Genomic DNA, 21,121 nt, shown 5'->3' with positions numbered 1-21,121 from the left:
ACAATGTAGCTTGTTTTTGTCAATTACCATTTCAGTAATAGGGTAAAGAAAATTAAGTGGATTTCTGAAAGAAAACAATGCTGTCAATATACTATTAAAACAAATTAAAATGTTAAAAGTTATTGTACTTTAAGTAAAAATAAAAGAGTCAAAATATCAATTCCAGTTTTGGAAGAATTTAATTAACAAAAAAATAACTGCACATAGCAGAGGATGGTTTCGATCCACCGACCTCTGGGTTATGGGCCCAGCACGCTTCCGCTGCGCCACTCTGCTGCTCATGTAAGTGTCAGAGATCCTGAAGTACTCACTCATCATGTGAAAGTACCAATGTGTTTCTTCGTTGGTCAATGGAAGAAAAATCTTGCAAAACTCTCCAGATTATTGCCTTTTTAACCTTTTTCTAGGAAACTTTCTAGATGGATGCTTTTTAGCCTTTGTCAGTACATGCTTTTGCAAGCTGTCTCTGTGGCGCAATCGGTTAGCGCATTCGGCTGTTAACCGAAAGGTTGGTGGTTCAATCCCAACCAGGGATGTAATTGACCTTGTGATCAAATTTTGCTGATCTTTAAGTAGACAAGTCAAAATTTCAAACCACCTCTTATGGTGTAGGGTACCTGGCCTTCTCTGATGCAATCAGAGTCATATTTGATTAAGTCATTTTATAAAAAACAGGAAGCACAATTTAGCATGGGGTTGCAGAGAAAAAAAATGATGCAGGCAGAGAAATCCAATTGAGTGATTAATCAGCTCTCCATTTTATGGCTTTATTTTTATGCTAACACATTTGCTCTCTGAAAAGTGTCCACAAAGCCAAGTCTCTGATTAACACCTTTGTTGGAATGGTTTTTCACCTATTACTGATTAAAACTTGCTTCATTGGAAAGGCAGCAAGATGCATCCTCATTACAATGTCCACTGAAATAATACAGGTTGACACCAGGAAACATAAACCTCACTGCATCCTTGCTGCTTTCTCAAGTGGGAATCTGTTTAATGTGAAAACCAGGTGATATCTAATCAGCACACAGGTAAGAAGTTAAGAAAATCTTTCTTTAAGGGTGAAGATGTTTCTCACAAAATCGTTGCCCCAATGCATCATTGAAATTCAAGATGGAAAGATGATTTTGAAATATCAATTGTACATTTTGCATTGCTCTTCTGGTGACAATGTAGCTTGTTTTTGTCAATTACCATTTCAGTAATAGGGTAAAGAAAATTAAGTGGATTTCTGAAAGAAAACAATGCTGTCAATATACTATTAAAACAAATTAAAATGTTAAAAGTTATTGTACTTTAAGTAAAAATAAAAGAGTCAAAATATCAATTCCAGTTTTGGAAGAATTTAATTAACAAAAAAATAAGTGCACATAGCAGAAGATGGTTTCGATCCACCGACCTCTGGGTTATGGGCCCAGCACGCTTCCACTGCGCCACACTGCTGCTCATATAAGTGTCAGAGATCCTGAAGTACTCACTCATCATGTGAAAGTACCAATGTGTTTCTTCGTTGGTCAATGGAAGAAAAATCTTGCAAAACTCTCCAGATTATTGCCTTTTTAACCTTTTTCTAGGAAACTTTCTAGATGAATGCTTTTTAGCCTTTGTCAGTACATGCTTTTGCAAGCTGTCTCTGTGGCGCAATCGGTTAGCGCATTCGGCTGTTAACCGAAAGGTTGGTGGTTCAATCCCAACCAGGGATGTAATTGACCTTGTGATCAAATTTTGCTGATCTTTAAGTAGACAAGTCAAAATTTCAAACCACCTCTTATGGTGTAGGGTACCTGGCCTTCTCTGATGCAATCAGAGTCATATTTGATTAAGTCATTTTATAAAAAACAGGAAGCACAATTTAGCATGGGGTTGCAGAGAAAAAAAATGATGCAGGCAGAGAAATCCAATTGAGTGATTAATCAGCTCTCCATTTTATGGCTTTATTTTTATGCTAAAACATTTGCTCTCTGAAAAGTGTCCACAAAGCCAAGTCTCTGATTAACACCTTTGTAGCAATGGTTTTTCACCTATTACTGATTAAAACTTGCTTCATTGGAAAGGCAGCAAGATGCATCCTCATTACAATGTCCACTGAAATAATACAGGTTGACACCAGGAAACATAAACCTCACTGCATCCTTGCTGCTTTCTCAAGTGGGAATCTGTTTAATGTGAAAACCAGGTGATATCTAATCAGCACACAGGTAAGAAGTTAAGAAAATCTTTCTTTAAGGGTGAAGATGTTTCTCACAAAATCGTTGCCCCAATGCATCATTGAAATTCAAGATGGAAAGATGATTTTGAAATATCAATTGTACATTTTGCATTGCTCTTCTGGTGACAATGTAGCTTGTTTTTGTCAATTACCATTTCAGTAATAGGGTAAAGAAAATTAAGTGGATTTCTGAAAGAAAACAATGCTGTCAATATACTATTAAAACAAATTAAAATGTTAAAAGTTATTGTACTTTAAGTAAAAATAAAAGAGTCAAAATATCAATTCCAGTTTTGGAAGAATTTAATTAACAAAAAAATAACTGCACATAGCAGAGGATGGTTTCGATCCACCGACCTCTGGGTTATGGGCCCAGCACGCTTCCGCTGCGCCACTCTGCTGCTCATGTAAGTGTCAGAGATCCTGAAGTACTCACTCATCATGTGAAAGTACCAATGTGTTTCTTCGTTGGTCAATGGAAGAAAAATCTTGCAAAACTCTCCAGATTATTGCCTTTTTAACCTTTTTCTAGGAAACTTTCTAGATGGATGCTTTTTAGCCTTTGTCAGTACATGCTTTTGCAAGCTGTCTCTGTGGCGCAATCGGTTAGCGCATTCGGCTGTTAACCGAAAGGTTGGTGGTTCAATCCCAACCAGGGATGTAATTGACCTTGTGATCAAATTTTGCTGATCTTTAAGTAGACAAGTCAAAATTTCAAACCACCTCTTATGGTGTAGGGTACCTGGCCTTCTCTGATGCAATCAGAGTCATATTTGATTAAGTCATTTTATAAAAAACAGGAAGCACAATTTAGCATGGGGTTGCAGAGAAAAAAAATGATGCAGGCAGAGAAATCCAATTGAGTGATTAATCAGCTCTCCATTTTATGGCTTTATTTTTATGCTAACACATTTGCTCTCTGAAAAGTGTCCACAAAGCCAAGTCTCTGATTAACACCTTTGTTGGAATGGTTTTTCACCTATTACTGATTAAAACTTGCTTCATTGGAAAGGCAGCAAGATGCATCCTCATTACAATGTCCACTGAAATAATACAGGTTGACACCAGGAAACATAAACCTCACTGCATCCTTGCTGCTTTCTCAAGTGGGAATCTGTTTAATGTGAAAACCAGGTGATATCTAATCAGCACACAGGTAAGAAGTTAAGAAAATCTTTCTTTAAGGGTGAAGATGTTTCTCACAAAATCGTTGCCCCAATGCATCATTGAAATTCAAGATGGAAAGATGATTTTGAAATATCAATTGTACATTTTGCATTGCTCTTCTGGTGACAATGTAGCTTGTTTTTGTCAATTACCATTTCAGTAATAGGGTAAAGAAAATTAAGTGGATTTCTGAAAGAAAACAATGCTGTCAATATACTATTAAAACAAATTAAAAAGTTAAAAGTTATTGTACTTTAAGTAAAAATAAAAGAGTCAAAATATCAATTCCAGTTTTGGAAGAATTTAATTAACAAAAAAATAAGTGCACATAGCAGAAGATGGTTTCGATCCACCGACCTCTGGGTTATGGGCCCAGCACGCTTCCGCTGCGCCACTCTGCTGCTCATGTAAGTGTCAGAGATCCTGAAGTACTCACTCATCATGTGAAAGTACCAATGTGTTTCTTCGTTGGTCAATGGAAGAAAAATCTTGCAAAACTCCAGATTATTGCCTTTTTAACCTTTTTCTAGGAAACTTTCTAGATGAATGCTTTTTAGCCTTTGTCAGTACATGCTTTTGTAAGCTGTCTCTGTGGCGCAATCGGTTAGCGCATTCGGTTGTTAACCGAAAGGTTGGTGGTTCAATCCCAACCAGGGACGTAATTGACCTTGTGATCAAATTTTGCTGATCTTTAAGTAGACAAGTCAAAATTTCAAACCACCTCTTATGGTGTAGGGTACCTGGCCTTCTCTGATGCAATCAGAGTCATATTTGATTAAGTCATTTTATAAAAAACAGGAAGCACAATTTAGCATGGGGTTGCAGTGAAAAAAAATGATGCAGGCAGAGAAATCCAATTGAGTGATTAATCAGCTCTCCATTTTATGGCTTTATTTTTATGCTAACACATTTGCTCTCTGAAAAGTGTCCACAAAGCCAAGTCTCTGATTAACACCTTTGTAGGAATGGTTTTTCACCTATTACTGATTAAAACTTGCTTCATTGGAAAGGCAGCAAGATGCATCCTCATTACAATGTCCACTGAAATAATACAGGTTGACACCAGGAAACATAAACCTCACTGCATCCTTGCTGCTTTCTCAAGTGGGAATCTGTTTAATGTGAAAACCAGGTGATATCTAATCAGCACACAGGTAAGAAGTTAAGAAAATCTTTCTTTAAGGGTGAAGATGTTTCTCACAAAATCATTGCCCCATTGCATCATTGAAATTCAAGATGGAAAGATGATTTTGAAATATCAATTGTACATTTTGCATTGCTCTTCTGGTGACAATGTAGCTTGTTTTTGTCAATTACCATTTCAGTAATAGGGTAAAGAAAATTAAGTGGATTTCTGAAAGAAAACAATGCTGTCAATATACTATTAAAACAAATTAAAATGTTAAAAGTTATTGTACTTTAAGTAAAAATAAAAGAGTCAAAATATCAATTCCAGTTTTGGAAGAATTTAATTAACAAAAAAATAAGTGCACATAGCAGAGGATGGTTTCGATCCACCGACCTCTGGGTTATGGGCCCAGCACGCTTCCGCTGCGCCACTCTGCTGCTCATGTAAGTGTCAGAGATCCTGAAGTACTCACTCATCATGTGAAAGTACCAATGTGTTTCTTCGTTGGTCAATGGAAGAAAAATCTTGCAAAACTCTCCAGATTATTGCCTTTTTAACCTTTTTCTAGGAAACTTTCTAGATGAATGCTTTTTAGCCTTTGTCAGTACATGCTTTTGCAAGCTGTCTCTGTGGCGCAATCGGTTAGCGCATTCGGCTGTTAACCGAAAGGTTGGTGGTTCAATCCCAACCAGGGACGTAATTGACCTTGTGATCAAATTTTGCTGATCTTTAAGTAGACAAGTCAAAATTTCAAACCACCTCTTATGGTGTAGGGTACCTGGCCTTCTCTGATGCAATCAGAGTCATATTTGATTAAGTCATTTTATAAAAAACAGGAAGCACAATTTAGCATGGGGTTGCAGAGAAAAAAAATGATGCAGGCAGAGAAATCCAATTGAGTGATTAATCAGCTCTCCATTTTATGGCTTTATTTTTATGCTAACACATTTGCTCTCTGAAAAGTGTCCACAAAGCCAAGTCTCTGATTAACACCTTTGTAGGAATGGTTTTTCACCTATTACTGATTAAAACTTGCTTCATTGGAAAGGCAGCAAGATGCATCCTCATTACAATGTCCACTGAAATAATACAGGTTGACACCAGGAAACATAAACCTCACTGCATCCTTGCTGCTTTCTCAAGTGGGAATCTGTTTAATGTGAAAACCAGGTGATATCTAATCAGCACACAGGTAAGAAGTTAAGAAAATCTTTCTTTAAGGGTGAAGATGTTTCTCACAAAATCGTTGCCCCAATGCATCATTGAAATTCAAGATGGAAAGATGATTTTGAAATATCAATTGTACATTTTGCATTGCTCTTCTGGTGACAATGTAGCTTGTTTTTGTCAATTACCATTTCAGTAATAGGGTAAAGAAAATTAAGTGGATTTCTGAAAGAAAACAATGCTGTCAATATACTATTAAAACAAATTAAAATGTTAAAAGTTATTGTACTTTAAGTAAAAATAAAAGAGTCAAAATATCAATTCCAGTTTTGGAAGAATTTAATTAACAAAAAAATAAGGGCACAAAGCAGAGGATGGTTTCGATCCACCGACCTCTGGGTTATGGGCCCAGCACGCTTCCGCTGCGCCACTCTGCTGCTCATGTAAGTGTCAGAGATCCTGAAGTACTCACTCATCATGTGAAAGTACCAATGTGTTTCTTCGTTGGTCAATGGAAGAAAAATCTTGCAAAACTCTCCAGATTATTGCCTTTTTAACCTTTTTCTAGGAAACTTTCTAGATGAATGCTTTTTAGCCTTTGTCAGTACATGCTTTTGCAAGCTGTCTCTGTGGCGCAATCGGTTAGCGCATTCGGCTGTTAACCGAAAGGTTGGTGGTTCAATCCCAACCAGGGACGTAATTGACCTTGTGATCAAATTTTGCTGATCTTTAAGTAGACAAGTCAAAATTTCAAACCACCTCTTATGGTGTAGGGTACCTGGCCTTCTCTGATGCAATCAGAGTCATATTTGATTAAGTCATTTTATAAAAAACAGGAAGCACGATTTAGCATGGGGTTGCAGAGAAAAAAAATGATGCAGGCAGAGAAATCCAATTGAGTGATTAATCAGCTCTCCATTTTATGGCTTTATTTTTATGCTAACACATTTGCTCTCTGAAAAGTGTCCACAAAGCCAAGTCTCTGATTAACACCTTTGTAGGAATGGTTTTTCACCTATTACTGATTAAAACTTGCTTCATTGGAAAGGCAGCAAGATGCATCCTCATTACAATGTCCACTGAAATAATACAGGTTGACACCAGGAAACATAAACCTCACTGCATCCTTGCTGCTTTCTCAAGTGGGAATCTGTTTAATGTGAAAACCAGGTGATATCTAATCAGCACACAGGTAAGAAGTTAAGAAAATCTTTCTTTAAGGGTGAAGATGTTTCTCACAAAATCGTTGCCCCAATGCATCATTGAAATTCAAGATGGAAAGATGATTTTGAAATATCAATTGTACATTTTGCATTGCTCTTCTGGTGACAATGTAGCTTGTTTTTGTCAATTACCATTTCAGTAATAGGGTAAAGAAAATTAAGTGGATTTCTGAAAGAAAACAATGCTGTCAATATACTATTAAAACAAATTAAAATGTTAAAAGTTATTGTACTTTAAGTAAAAATAAAAGAGTCAAAATATCAATTCCAGTTTTGGAAGAATTTAATTAAAAAAATAAGTGCACATAGCAGAGGATGGTTTTGATCCACCGACCTCTGGGTTATGGGCCCAGCACGCTTCCGCTGCGCCACTCTGCTGCTCATGTAAGTGTCAGAGATCCTGAAGTACTCACTCATCATGTGAAAGTACCAATGTGTTTCTTCGTTGGTCAATGGAAGAAAAATCTTGCAAAACTCTCCAGATTATTGCCTTTTTAACTTTTTTCTAGGAAACTTTCTAGATGAATGCTTTTTAGCCTTTGTCAGTACATGCTTTTGCAAGCTGTCTCTGTGGCGCAATCGGTTAGCGCATTCGGCTGTTAACCGAAAGGTTGGTGGTTCAATCCCGCCCAGGGACGTAATTGACCTTGTGATCAAATTTTGCTGATCTTTAAGTAGACAAGTCAAAATTTCAAACCACCTCTTATGGTGTAGGGTACCTGGCCTTCTCTGATGCAATCAGAGTCATATTTGATTAAGTCATTTTATAAAAAACAGGAAGCACAATTTAGCATGGGGTTGCAGAGAGAAAAAAAATGATGCAGGCAGAGAAATCCAATTGAGTGATTAATCAGCTCTCCATTTTATGGCTTTATTTTTATGCTAACACATTTGCTCTCTGAAAAGTGTCCACAAAGCCAAGTCTCTGATTAACACCTTTGTAGGAATGGTTTTTCACCTATTACTGATTAAAACTTGCTTCATTGGAAAGGCAGCAAGATGCATCCTCATTACAATGTCCACTGAAATAATACAGGTTGACACCAGGAAACATAAACCTCACTGCATCCTTGCTGCTTTCTCAAGTGGGAATCTGTTTAATGTGAAAACCAGGTGATATCTAATCAGCACACAGGTAAGAAGTTAAGAAAATCTTTCTTTAAGGGTGAAAATGTTTCTCACAAAATCGTTGCCCCAATGCATCATTGAAATTCAAGATGGAAAGATGATTTTGAAATATCAATTGTACATTTTGCATTGCTCATCTGGTGACAATGTAGCTTGTTTTTGTCAATTACCATTTCAGTAATAGGGTAAAGAAAATTAAGTGGATTTCTGAAAGAAAACAATGCTGTCAATATACTATTAAAACAAATTAAAATGTTAAAAGTTATTGTACTGTAAGTAAAAATAAAAGAGTCAAAATATCAATTCCAGTTTTGGAAGAATTTAATTAACAAAAAAATAAGTGCACATAGCAGAGGATGGTTTTGATCCACCGACCTCTGGGTTATGGGCCCAGCACGCTTCCGCTGAGCCACTCTGCTGCTCATGTAAGTGTCAGAGATCCTGAAGTACTCACTCATCATGTGAAAGTACCAATGTGTTTCTTCGTTGTTCAATGGAAGAAAAATCTTGCAAAACTCTCCAGATTATTGCCTTTTTAACCTTTTTCTAGGAAACTTTCTAGATGAATGCTTTTTAGCCTTTGTCAGTACATGCTTTTGCAAGCTGTCTCTGTGGCGCAATTGGTTAGCGCATTCGGCTGTTAACCGAAAGGTTGGTGGTTCAATCCCACCCAGGGACGTAATTGACCTTGTGATCAAATTTTGGTGATCTTTAAGTAGACAAGTCAAAATTTCAAACCACCTCTTATAGTGTAGGGTACCTGGCCTTCTCTGATGCAATCAGATTTGATTAAGTCATTTTATAAAAAACAGGAAGCACAATTTAGCATGGGGTTGCAGAGAAAAAAAATTATGCAGGCAGAGAAATCCAATTGAGTGATTAATCAGCTCTCCATACTATGGATTTATTTTTATGCTAACACATTTGCTCTCTGAAAAGTGTCCACAAAGCCAAGTCTCTGATTAACACCTTTGTAGGAATGGTTTTTCACCTATTACTGATTAAAACTTGCTTCATTGGAAAGGCAGCAAGATGCATCCTCATTACAATGTCCACTGAAATAATACAGGTTGACACCAGGAAACATAAACCTCATTGCATCCTTGCTGCTTTCTCAAGTGGGAATCTGTTTAATGTGAAAACCAGGTGATATCTAATCAGCACACAGGTAAGAAGTTAAGAAAATCTTTCTTTAAGGGTGAAGATGTTTCTCACAAAATCGTTGCCCCAATGCATCATTGAAATTCAAGATGGAAAGATGATTTTGAAATATCAATTGTACATTTTGCATTGCTCTTCTGGTGACAATGTAGCTTGTTTTTGTCAATTACCATTTCAGTAATAGGGTAAAGAAAATTAAGTGGATTTCTGAAAGAAAACAATGCTGTCAATATACTATTAAAACAAATTAAAATGTTAAAAGTTATTGTACTTTAAGTAAAAATAAAAGAGTCAAAATATCAATTCCAGTTTTGGAAGAATTTAATTAACAAAAAAATAAGTGCACATAGCAGAGGATGGTTTCGATCCACCGACCTCTGGGTTATGGGCCCAGCACGCTTCCGCTGCGCCACTCTGCTGCTCATGTAAGTGTCAGAGATCCTGAAGTACTCACTCATCATGTGAAAGTACCAATGTGTTTCTTCGTTGGTCAATGGAAGAAAAATCTTGCAAAACTCTCCAGATTATTGCCTTTTTAACCTTTTTCTAGGAAACTTTCTAGATGAATGCTTTTTAGCCTTTGTCAGTACATGCTTTTGCAAGCTGTCTCTGTGGCGCAATCGGTTAGCGCATTCGGCTGTTAACCGAAAGGTTGGTGGTTCAATCCCACCCAGGGACGTAATTGACCTTGTGATCAAATTTTGGTGATCTTTAAGTAGACAAGTCAAAATTTCAAACCACCTCTTATAGTGTAGGGTACCTGGCCTTCTCTGATGCAATCAGATTTGATTAAGTCATTTTATAAAAAACAGGAAGCACAATTTAGCATGGGGTTGCAGAGAAAAAAAATTATGCAGGCAGAGAAATCCAATTGAGTGATTAATCAGCTCTCCATACTATGGCTTTATTTTTATGCTAACACATTTGCTCTCTGAAAAGTGTCCACAAAGCCAAGTCTCTGATTAACACCTTTGTAGGAATGGTTTTTCACCTATTACTGATTAAAACTTGCTTCATTGGAAAGGCAGCAAGATGCATCCTCATTACAATGTCCACTGAAATAATACAGGTTGACACCAGGAAACATAAACCTCACTGCATCCTTGCTGCTTTCTCAAGTGGGAATCTGTTTAATGTGAAAACCAGGTGATATCTAATCAGCACACAGGTAAGAAGTTAAGAAAATCTTTCTTTAAGGGTGAAGATGTTTCTCACAAAATCGTTGCCCCAATGCATCATTGAAATTCAAGATGGAAAGATGATTTTGAAATATCAATTGTACATTTTGCATTGCTCTTCTGGTGACAATGTAGCTTGTTTTTGTCAATTACCATTTCAGTAATAGGGTAAAGAAAATTAAGTGGATTTCTGATAGAAAACAATGCTGTCAATATACTATTAAAACAAATTAAAATGTTAAAAGTTATTGTACTTTAAGTAAAAATAAAAGAGTCAAAATATCAATTCCAGTTTTGGAAGAATTTAATTAACAAAAAAATAAGTGCACATAGCAGAGGATGGTTTCGATCCACCAACCTCTGGGTTATGGGCCCAGCACGCTTCCGCTGCGCCACTCTGCTGCTCATGTAAGTGTCAGAGATCCTGAAGTACTCACTCATCATGTGAAAGTACCAATGTGTTTCTTCGTTGGTCAATGGAAGAAAAATCTTGCAAAACTCTCCAGATTATTGCCTTTTTAACTTTTTTCTAGGAAACTATCTAGATGAATGCTTTTTAGCCTTTGTCAGTACATGCTTTTGCAAGCTGTCTCTGTGGCGCAATCGGTTAGCGCATTCGGCTGTTAACCGAAAGGTTGGTGGTTCAATCCCACCCAGGGACGTAATTGACCTTGTGATCAAATTTTGCTGATCTTTAAGTAGACAAGTCAAAATTTCAAACCACCTCTTATGGTGTAGGGTACCTGGCCTTCTCTGATGCAATCAGAGTCATATTTGATTAAGTCATTTTATAAAAAACAGGAAGCACAATTTAGCATGGGGTTGCAGAGAAAAAAATTATGCAGGCAGAGAAATCCAATTGAGTGATTAATCAGCTCTCCATTTTATGGCTTTATTTTTATGCTAACACATTTGCTCTCTGAAAAGTGTCCACAAAGCCAAGTCTCTGATTAACACCTTTGTAGGAATGGTTTTTCACCTATTACTGATTAAAACTTGCTTCATTGGAAAGGCAGCAAGATGCATCCTCATTACAATGTCCACTGAAATAATACAGGTTGACACCAGGAAACATAAACCTCACTGCATCCTTGCTGCTTTCTCAAGTGGGAATCTGTTTAATGTGAAAACCAGGTGATATCTAATCAGCACACAGGTAAGAAGTTAAGAAAATCTTTCTTTAAGGGTGAAGATGTTTCTCACAAAATCGTTGCCCCAATGCATCATTGAAATTCAAGATGGAAAGATGATTTTGAAATATCAATTGTACATTTTGCATTGCTCTTCTGGTGACAATGTAGCTTGTTTTTGTCAATTACCATTTCAGTAATAGGGTAAAGAAAATTAAGTGGATTTCTGAAAGAAAACAATGCTGTCAATATACTATTAAAACAAATTAAAATGTTAAAAGTTATTGTACTTTAAGTAAAAATAAAAGAGTCAAAATATCAATTCCAGTTTTGGAAGAATTTAATTAACAAAAAAATAAGTGCACATAGCAGAGGATGGTTTCGATCCACCGACCTCTGGGTTATGGGCCCAGCACGCTTCCGCTGCGCCACTCTGCTGCTCATGTAAGTGTCAGAGATCCTGAAGTACTCACTCATCATGTGAAAGTACCAATGTGTTTCTTCGTTGGTCAATGGAAGAAAAATCTTGCAAAACTCTCCAGATTATTGCCTTTTTAACCTTTTTCTAGGAAACTTTCTAGATGAATGCTTTTTAGCCTTTGTCAGTACATGCTTTTGCAAGCTGTCTCTGTGGCGCAATCGGTTAGCGCATTCGGCTGTTAACCGAAAGGTTGGTGGTTCAATCCCACCCAGGGACGTAATTGACCTTGTGATCAAATTTTGGTGATCTTTAAGTAGACAAGTCAAAATTTCAAACCACCTCTTATAGTGTAGGGTACCTGGCCTTCTCTGATGCAATCAGATTTGATTAAGTCATTTTATAAAAAACAGGAAGCACAATTTAGCATGGGGTTGCAGAGAAAAAAAATTATGCAGGCAGAGAAATCCAATTGAGTGATTAATCAGCTCTCCATACTATGGCTTTATTTTTATGCTAACACATTTGCTCTCTGAAAAGTGTCCACAAAGCCAAGTCTCTGATTAACACCTTTGTATGAATGGTTTTTCACCTATTACTGATTAAAACTTGCTTCATTGGAAAGGCAGCAAGATGCATCCTCATTACAATGTCCACTGAAATAATACAGGTTGACACCAGGAAACATAAACCTCACTGCATCCTTGCTGCTTTCTCAAGTGGGAATCTGTTTAATGTGAAAACCAGGTGATATCTAATCAGCACACAGGTAAGAAGTTAAGAAAATCTTTCTTTAAGGGTGAAGATGTTTCTCACAAAATCGTTGCCCCAATGCATCATTGAAATTCAAGATGGAAAGATGATTTTGAAATATCAATTGTACATTTTGCATTGCTCTTCTGGTAACAATGTAGCTTGTTTTTGTCAATTACCATTTCAGTAATAGGGTAAAGAAAATTAAGTGGATTTCTGAAAGAAAACAATGCTGTCAATATACTATTAAAACAAATTAAAATGTTAAAAGTTATTGTACTTTAAGTAAAAATAAAAGAGTCAAAATATCAATTCCAGTTTTGGAAGAATTTAATTAACAAAAAAATAAGTGCACATAGCAGAGGATGGTTTCGATCCACCAACCTCTGGGTTATGGGCCAGGCACGCTTCCGCTGCGCCACTCTGCTGCTCATGTAAGTGTCAGAGATCCTGAAGTACTCACTCATCATGTGAAAGTACCAATGTGTTTCTTCGTTGGTCAATGGAAGAAAAATCTTGCAAAACTCTCCAGATTATTGCCTTTTTAACTTTTTTCTAGGAAACTATCTAGATGAATGCTTTTTAGCCTTTGTCAGTACATGCTTTTGCAAGCTGTCTCTGTGGCGCAATCGGTTAGCGCATTCGGCTGTTAACCGAAAGGTTGGTGGTTCAATCCCACCCAGGGACGTAATTGACCTTGTGATCAAATTTTGCTGATCTTTAAGTAGACAAGTCAAAATTTCAAACCACCTCTTATGGTGTAGGGTACCTGGCCTTCTCTGATGCAATCAGAGTCATATTTGATTAAGTCATTTTATAAAAAACAGGAAGCACAATTTAGCATGGGGTTGCAGAGAAAAAAAATTATGCAGGCAGAGAAATCCAATTGAGTGATTAATCAGCTCTCCATTTTATGGCTTTATTTTTATGCTAACACATTTGCTCTCTGAAAAGTGTCCACAAAGCCAAGTCTCTGATTAACACCTTTGTAGGAATGGTTTTTCACCTATTACTGATTAAAACTTGCTTCATTGGAAAGGCAGCAAGATGCATCCTCATTACAATGTCCACTGAAATAATACAGGTTGACACCAGGAAACATAAACCTCACTGCATCCTTGCTGCTTTCTCAAGTGGGAATCTGTTTAATGTGAAAACCAGGTGATATCTAATCAGCACACAGGTAAGAAGTTAAGAAAATCTTTCTTTAAGGGTGAAGATGTTTCTCACAAAATCGTTGCCCCAATGCATCATTGAAATTCAAGATGGAAAGATGATTTTGAAATATCAATTGTACATTTTGCATTGCTCTTCTGGTGACAATGTAGCTTGTTTTTGTCAATTACCATTTCAGTAATAGGGTAAAGAAAATTAAGTGGATTTCTGAAAGAAAACAATGCTGTCAATATACTATTAAAACAAATTAAAATGTTAAAAGTTATTGTACTTTAAGTAAAAATAAAAGAGTCAAAATATCAATTCCAGTTTTGGAAGAATTTAATTAACAAAAAAATAAGTGCAGATAGCAGAGGATGGTTTCGATCCACCAACCTCTGGGTTATGGGCCCAGCACGCTTCCGCTGCGCCACTCTGCTGCTCATGTAAGTGTCAGAGATCCTGAAGTACTCACTCATCATGTGAAAGTACCAATGTGTTTCTTCGTTGGTCAATGGAAGAAAAATCTTGCAAAACTCTCCAGATTATTGCCTTTTTAACTTTTTTCTAGGAAACTATCTAGATGAATGCTTTTTAGCCTTTGTCAGTACATGCTTTTGCAAGCTGTCTCTGTGGCGCAATCGGTTAGCGCATTCGGCTGTTAACCGAAAGGTTGGTGGTTCAATCCCACCCAGGGACGTAATTGACCTTGTGATCAAATTTTGCTGATCTTTAAGTAGACAAGTCAAAATTTCAAACCACCTCTTATGGTGTAGGGTACCTGGCCTTCTCTGATGCAATCAGAGTCATATTTGATTAAGTCATTTTATAAAAAACAGGAAGCACAATTTAGCATGGGGTTGCAGAGAAAAAAAATGATGCAGGCAGAGAAATCCAATTGAGTGATTAATCAGCTCTCCATTTTATGGCTTTATTTTTATGCTAACACATTTGCTCTCTGAAAAGTGTCCACAAAGCCAAGTCTCTGATTAACACCTTTGTAGGAATGGTTTTTCACCTATTACTGATTAAAACTTGCTTCATTGGAAAGGCAGCAAGATGCATCCTCATTACAATGTCCACTGAAATAATACAGGTTGACACCAGGAAACATAAACCTCACTGCATCCTTGCTGCTTTCTCAAGTGGGAATCTGTTTAATGTGAAAACCAGGTGATATCTAATCAGCACACAGGTAAGAAGTTAAGAAAATCTTTCTTTAAGGGTGAAGATGTTTCTCACAAAATCGTTGCCCCAATGCATCATTGAAATTCAAGATGGAAAGATGATTTTGAAATATCAATTGTACATTTTGCATTGCTCTTCTGGTGACAATGTAGCTTGTTTTTGTCAATTACCATTTCAGTAATAGGGTAAAGAAAATTAAGTGGATTTCTGAAAGAAAACAATGCTGTCAATATACTATTAAAACAAATTAAAATGTTAAAAGTTATTGTACTTTAAGTAAAAATAAAAGAGTCAAAATATCAATTCCAGTTTTGGAAGAATTTAATTAACAAAAAAATAAGTGCACATAGCAGAGGATGGTTTCGATCCACCGACCTCTGGGTTATGGGCCCAGCACGCTTCCGCTGCGCCACTCTGCTGCTCATGTAAGTGTCAGAGACCCTGAAGTACTCACTCATCATGTGAAAGTACCAATGTGTTTCTTCGTTGGTCAATGGAAGAAAAATCTTGCAAAACTCTCCAGATTATTGCCTTTTTAACCTTTTTCTAGGAAACTTTCTAGATGAATGCTTTTTAGCCTTTGTCAGTACATGCTTTTGCAAGCTGTCTCTGTGGCGCAATCGGTTAGCGCATTCGGCTGTTAACCGAAAGGTTGGTGGTTCAATCCCACCCAGGGACGTAATTGACCTTGTGATCAAATTTTGGTGATCTTTAAGTAGACAAGTCAAAATTTCAAACCACCTCTTATAGTGTAGGGTACCTGGCCTTCTCTGATGCAATCAGATTTGATTAAGTCATTTTATAAAAAACAGGAAGCACAATTTAGCATGGGGTTGCAGAGAAAAAAAATTATGCAGGCAGAGAAATCCAATTGAGTGATTAATCAGCTCTCCATACTATGGCTTTATTTTTATGCTAACACATTTGCTCTCTGAAAAGTGTCCACAAAGCCAAGTCTCTGATTAACACCTTTGTAGGAATGGTTTTTCACCTATTACTGATTAAAACTTGCTTCATTGGAAAGGCAGCAAGATGCATCCTCATTACAATGTCCACTGAAATAATACAGGTTGACACCAGGAAACATAAACCTCACTGCATCCTTGCTGCTTTCTCAAGTGGGAATCTGTTTAATGTGAAAACCAGGTGATATCTAATCAGCACACAGGTAAGAAGTTAATAAAATCTTTCTTTAAGGGTGAAGATGTTTCTCACAAAATCGTTGCCCCAATGCATCATTGAAATTCAAGATGGAAAGATGATTTTGAAATATCAATTGTACATTTTGCATTGCTCTTCTGGTGACAATGTAGCTTGTTTTTGTCAATTACCATTTCAGTAATAGGGTAAAGAAAATTAAGTGGATTTCTGAAAGAAAACAATGCTGTCAATATACTATTAAAACAAATTAAAATGTTAAAAGTTATTGTACTTTAAGTAAAAATAAAAGAGTCAAAATATCAATTCCAGTTTTGGAAGAATTTAATTAACAAAAAAATAAGTGCACATAGCAGAGGATGGTTTCGATCCACCAACCTCTGGGTTATGGGCCAGGCACGCTTCCGCTGCGCCACTCTGCTGCTCATGTAAGTGTCAGAGATCCTGAAGTACTCACTCATCATGTGAAAGTACCAATGTGTTTCTTCGTTGGTCAATGGAAGAAAAATCTTGCAAAACTCTCCAGATTATTGCCTTTTTAACTTTTTTCTAGGAAACTATCTAGATGAATGCTTTTTAGCCTTTGTCAGTACATGCTTTTGCAAGCTGTCTCTGTGGCGCAATCGGTTAGCGCATTCGGCTGTTAACCGAAAGGTTGGTGGTTCAATCCCACCCAGGGACGTAATTGACCTTGTGATCAAATTTTGCTGATCTTTAAGTAGACAAGTCAAAATTTCAAACCACCTCTTATGGTGTAGGGTACCTGGCCTTCTCTGATGCAATCAGAGTCATATTTGATTAAGTCATTTTATAAAAAACAGGAAGCACAATTTAGCATGGGGTTGCAGAGAAAAAAAATTATGCAGGCAGAGAAATCCAATTGAGTGATTAATCAGCTCTCCATTTTATGGCTTTATTTTTATGCTAACACATTTGCTCTCTGAAAAGTGTCCACAAAGCCAAGTCTCTGATTAACACCTTTGTAGGAATGGTTTTTCACCTATTACTGATTAAAACTTGCTTCATTGGAAAGGCAGCAAGATGCATCCTCATTACAATGTCCACTGAAATAATACAGGTTGACACCAGGAAACATAAACCTCACTGCATCCTTGCTGCTTTCTCAAGTGGGAATCTGTTTAATGTGAAAACCAGGTGATATCTAATCAGCACACAGGTAAGAAGTTAAGAAAATCTTTCTTTAAGGGTGAAGATGTTTCTCACAAAATCGTTGCCCCAATGCATCATTGAAATTCAAGATGGAAAGATGATTTTGAAATATCAATTGTACATTTTGCATTGCTCTTCTGGTGACAATGTAGCTTGTTTTTGTCAATTACCATTTCAGTAATAGGGTAAAGAAAATTAAGTGGATTTCTGAAAGAAAACAATGCTGTCAATATACTATTAAAACAAATTAAAATGTTAAAAGTTATTGTACTTTAAGTAAAAATAAAAGAGTCAAAATATCAATTCCAGTTTTGGAAGAATTTAATTAACAAAAAAATAAGTGCACATAGCAGAGGATGGTTTCGATCCACCAACCTCTGGGTTATGGGCCAGGCACGCTTCCGCTGCGCCACTCTGCTGCTCATGTAAGTGTCAGAGATCCTGAAGTACTCACTCATCATGTGAAAGTACCAATGTGTTTCTTCGTTGGTCAATGGAAGAAAAATCTTGCAAAACTCTCCAGATTATTGCCTTTTTAACTTTTTTCTAGGAAACTATCTAGATGAATGCTTTTTAGCCTTTGTCAGTACATGCTTTTGCAAGCTGTCTCTGTGGCGCAATCGGTTAGCGCATTCGGCTGTTAACCGAAAGGTTGGTGGTTCAATCCCACCCAGGGACGTAATTGACCTTGTGATCAAATTTTGCTGATCTTTAAGTAGACAAGTCAAAATTTCAAACCACCTCTTATGGTGTAGGGTACCTGGCCTTCTCTGATGCAATCAGAGTCATATTTGATTAAGTCATTTTATAAAAAACAGGAAGCACAATTTAGCATGGGGTTGCAGAGAAAAAAAATTATGCAGGCAGAGAAATCCAATTGAGTGATTAATCAGCTCTCCATTTTATGGCTTTATTTTTATGCTAACACATTTGCTCTCTGAAAAGTGTCCACAAAGCCAAGTCTCTGATTAACACCTTTGTAGGAATGGTTTTTCACCTATTACTGATTAAAACTTGCTTCATTGGAAAGGCAGCAAGATGCATCCTCATTACAATGTCCACTGAAATAATACAGGTTGACACCAGGAAACATAAACCTCACTGCATCCTTGCTGCTTTCTCAAGTGGGAATCTGTTTAATGTGAAAACCAGGTGATATCTAATCAGCACACAGGTAAGAAGTTAAGAAAATCTTTCTTTAAGGGTGAAGATGTTTCTCACAAAATCGTTGCCCCAATGCATCATTGAAATTCAAGATGGAAAGATGATTTTGAAATATCAATTGTACATTTTGCATTGCTCTTCTGGTGACAATGTAGCTTGTTTTTGTCAATTACCATTTCAGTAATAGGGTAAAGAAAATTAAGTGGATTTCTGAAAGAAAACAATGCTGTCAATATACTATTAAAACAAATTAAAATGTTAAAAGTTATTGTACTTTAAGTAAAAATAAAAGAGTCAAAATATCAATTCCAGTTTTGGAAGAATTTAATTAACAAAAAAATAAGTGCACATAGCAGAGGATGGTTTCAATCCACCGACCTCTGGGTTATGGGCCCAGCACGCTTCTGCTGCCCCACTCTGCTGCTCATGTAAGTGTCAGAGATCCTGAAGTACTCACTCATTATGTGAAAGTACCAATGTGTTTCTTCTTTGGTCAATGGAAGAAAAATCTTGCAAAACTCTCCAGATTATTGCCTTTTTAACCTTTTTCTAGGAAACTTTCTAGATGAATGATTTTTAGCCTTTGTCAGTACATGCTTTTGCAAGCTGTCTCTGTGGCGCAATCGGTTAGCGCATTCGGCTGTTAACCGAAAGGTTGGTGGTTCAATCGCACCCAGGGACGTAATTGACCTTGTGATCAAATTTTGGTGATCTTTAAGTAGACAAGTCAAAATTTCAAACCACCTCTTATAGTGTAGGGTACCTGGCCTTCTCTGATGCAGTCATATTTGATTAAGTCATTTTATAAAAAACAGGAAGCACAATTTAGCATGGGGTTGCAGAGAAAAAAAATTATGCAGGCAGAGAAATCCAATTGAGTGATTAATCAGCTCTCCATTTTATGGCTTTATTTTTATGCTAACACATTTGCTCTCTGAAAAGTGTCCACAAAGCCAAGTCTCTGATTAACACCTTTGTAGGAATGGTTTTTCACCTATTACTGATTAAAACTTGCTTCATTGGAAAGGCAGCAAGATGCATCCTCATTACAATGTCCACTGAAATAATACAGGTTGACACCAGGAAACATAAACCTCACTGCATCCTTGCTGCTTTCTCAAGTGGGAATCTGTTTAATGTGAAAACCAGGTGATATCTAATCAGCACACAGGTAAGAAGTTAAGAAAATCTTTCTTTAAGGGTGAAGATGTTTCTCACAAAATCGTTGCCCCAATGCATCATTGAAATTCAAGATGGAAAGATGATTTTGAAATATCAATTGTACATTTTGCATTGCTCTTCTGGTGACAATGTAGCTTGTTTTTGTCAATTACCATTTCAGTAATAGGGTAAAGAAAATTAAGTGGATTTGTGAAAGAAAACAATGCTGTCAATATACTATTAAAACAAATTAAAATGTTAAAAGTTATTTTACTTTAAGTAAAAATAAAAGAGTCAAAATATCAATTCCAGTTTTGGAAGAATTTAATTAACAAAAAAATAAGTGCACATAGCAGAGGATGGTTTCAATCCACCGACCTCTGGGTTATGGGCCCAGCACGCTTCTGCTGCCCCACTCTGCTGCTCATGTAAGTGTCAGAGATCCTGAAGTACTCACTCATTATGTGAAAGTACCAATGTGTTTCGTCTTTGGTCAATGGAAGAAAAATCTTGCAAAACTCTCCAGATTATTGCCTTTTTAACCTTTTTCGAGGAAACTTTCTAGATGAATGCTTTTTAGCCTTTGTCAGTACATGCTTTTGCAAGCTGTCTCTGTGGCGCAATCGGTTAGCGCATTCGGCTGTTAACCGAAAGGTTGGTGGTTCAATCGCACCCAGGGACGTAATTGACCTTGTGATCAAATTTTGGTGATCTTTAAGTAGACAAGTCAAAATTTCAAACCACCTCTTATAGTGTAGGGTACCTGGCCTTCTCTGATGCAGTCAGATTTGATTAAGTCATTTTATAAAAAACAGGAAGCACAATTTAGCATGGGGTTGCAGAGAAAAAAAATTATGCAGGCAGAGAAATCCAATTGAGTGATTAATCAGCTCTCCATTTTATGGCTTTATTTTTATGCTAACACATTTGCTCTCTGAAAAGTGTCCACAAAGCCAAGTCTCTGATTAACACCTTTGTAGGAATGGTTTTTCACCTATTACTGATTAAAACTTGCTTCATTGGAAAGGCAGCAAGATGCATCCTCATTACAATGTCCACTGAAATAATACAGGTTGACACCAGGAAACATAAACCTCACTGCATCCTTGCTGCTTTCTCAAGTGGGAATCTGTTTAATGTGAAAACCAGGTGATATCTAATCAGCACACAGGTAAGAAGTTAAGAAAATCTTTCTTTAAGGGTGAAGATTGTTTCTCACAAAATCGTTGCCCCAATGCATCATTGAAATTCAAGATGGAAAGATGATTTTGAAATATCAATTGTACATTTTGCATTGCTCTTCTGGTGACAATGTAGCTTGTTTTTGTCAATTACCATTTCAGTAATAGGGTAAAGAAAATTAAGTGGATTTCTGAAAGAAAACAATGCTGTCAATATACTATTAAAACAAATTAAAATGTTAAAAGTTATTGTACTTTAAGTAAAAATAAAAGAGTCAAAA

General features: G+C 36.7%; 14 non-coding genes across 14 annotated transcripts; all 14 read left to right on the top strand.

Annotated features, from left to right (window-relative positions):
- The first annotated feature begins 5,128 nt into the window (after positions 1-5,128).
- Positions 5,129-5,202, top strand: TRNAN-GUU (transfer RNA asparagine (anticodon GUU)). The gene has a single exon. It is a non-coding gene; the product is annotated as a tRNA-Asn (tRNA).
- A 1,093-nt stretch (positions 5,203-6,295) lies between these two features.
- On the top strand, positions 6,296-6,369 carry TRNAN-GUU (transfer RNA asparagine (anticodon GUU)). Its single transcript has one exon. It is a non-coding gene; the product is annotated as a tRNA-Asn (tRNA).
- Positions 6,370-7,459: 1,090 nt separating this feature from the next.
- Positions 7,460-7,533, top strand: TRNAN-GUU (transfer RNA asparagine (anticodon GUU)). The gene has a single exon. It is a non-coding gene; the product is annotated as a tRNA-Asn (tRNA).
- Positions 7,534-8,628: 1,095 nt separating this feature from the next.
- On the top strand, positions 8,629-8,702 carry TRNAN-GUU (transfer RNA asparagine (anticodon GUU)). The gene has a single exon. It is a non-coding gene; the product is annotated as a tRNA-Asn (tRNA).
- A 1,087-nt stretch (positions 8,703-9,789) lies between these two features.
- On the top strand, positions 9,790-9,863 carry TRNAN-GUU (transfer RNA asparagine (anticodon GUU)). Its single transcript has one exon. It is a non-coding gene; the product is annotated as a tRNA-Asn (tRNA).
- Positions 9,864-10,950: 1,087 nt separating this feature from the next.
- Positions 10,951-11,024, top strand: TRNAN-GUU (transfer RNA asparagine (anticodon GUU)). The gene has a single exon. It is a non-coding gene; the product is annotated as a tRNA-Asn (tRNA).
- A 1,092-nt stretch (positions 11,025-12,116) lies between these two features.
- On the top strand, positions 12,117-12,190 carry TRNAN-GUU (transfer RNA asparagine (anticodon GUU)). Its single transcript has one exon. It is a non-coding gene; the product is annotated as a tRNA-Asn (tRNA).
- A 1,087-nt stretch (positions 12,191-13,277) lies between these two features.
- TRNAN-GUU (transfer RNA asparagine (anticodon GUU)) lies at positions 13,278-13,351 on the top strand. Its single transcript has one exon. It is a non-coding gene; the product is annotated as a tRNA-Asn (tRNA).
- Positions 13,352-14,444: 1,093 nt separating this feature from the next.
- Positions 14,445-14,518, top strand: TRNAN-GUU (transfer RNA asparagine (anticodon GUU)). The gene has a single exon. It is a non-coding gene; the product is annotated as a tRNA-Asn (tRNA).
- A 1,093-nt stretch (positions 14,519-15,611) lies between these two features.
- On the top strand, positions 15,612-15,685 carry TRNAN-GUU (transfer RNA asparagine (anticodon GUU)). Its single transcript has one exon. It is a non-coding gene; the product is annotated as a tRNA-Asn (tRNA).
- A 1,087-nt stretch (positions 15,686-16,772) lies between these two features.
- Positions 16,773-16,846, top strand: TRNAN-GUU (transfer RNA asparagine (anticodon GUU)). The gene has a single exon. It is a non-coding gene; the product is annotated as a tRNA-Asn (tRNA).
- Positions 16,847-17,939: 1,093 nt separating this feature from the next.
- On the top strand, positions 17,940-18,013 carry TRNAN-GUU (transfer RNA asparagine (anticodon GUU)). Its single transcript has one exon. It is a non-coding gene; the product is annotated as a tRNA-Asn (tRNA).
- A 1,093-nt stretch (positions 18,014-19,106) lies between these two features.
- TRNAN-GUU (transfer RNA asparagine (anticodon GUU)) lies at positions 19,107-19,180 on the top strand. Its single transcript has one exon. It is a non-coding gene; the product is annotated as a tRNA-Asn (tRNA).
- Positions 19,181-20,267: 1,087 nt separating this feature from the next.
- TRNAN-GUU (transfer RNA asparagine (anticodon GUU)) lies at positions 20,268-20,341 on the top strand. Its single transcript has one exon. It is a non-coding gene; the product is annotated as a tRNA-Asn (tRNA).
- The last annotated feature ends 780 nt before the right edge of the window (positions 20,342-21,121 follow it).

This window comes from Pseudophryne corroboree, chromosome 4 (assembly GCF_028390025.1).
Source record: "Pseudophryne corroboree isolate aPseCor3 chromosome 4, aPseCor3.hap2, whole genome shotgun sequence".
NCBI classification, from domain to species: Eukaryota; Metazoa; Chordata; class Amphibia; order Anura; family Myobatrachidae; genus Pseudophryne; species Pseudophryne corroboree.
This window is presented reverse-complemented; position numbering and strand designations above follow the sequence as displayed.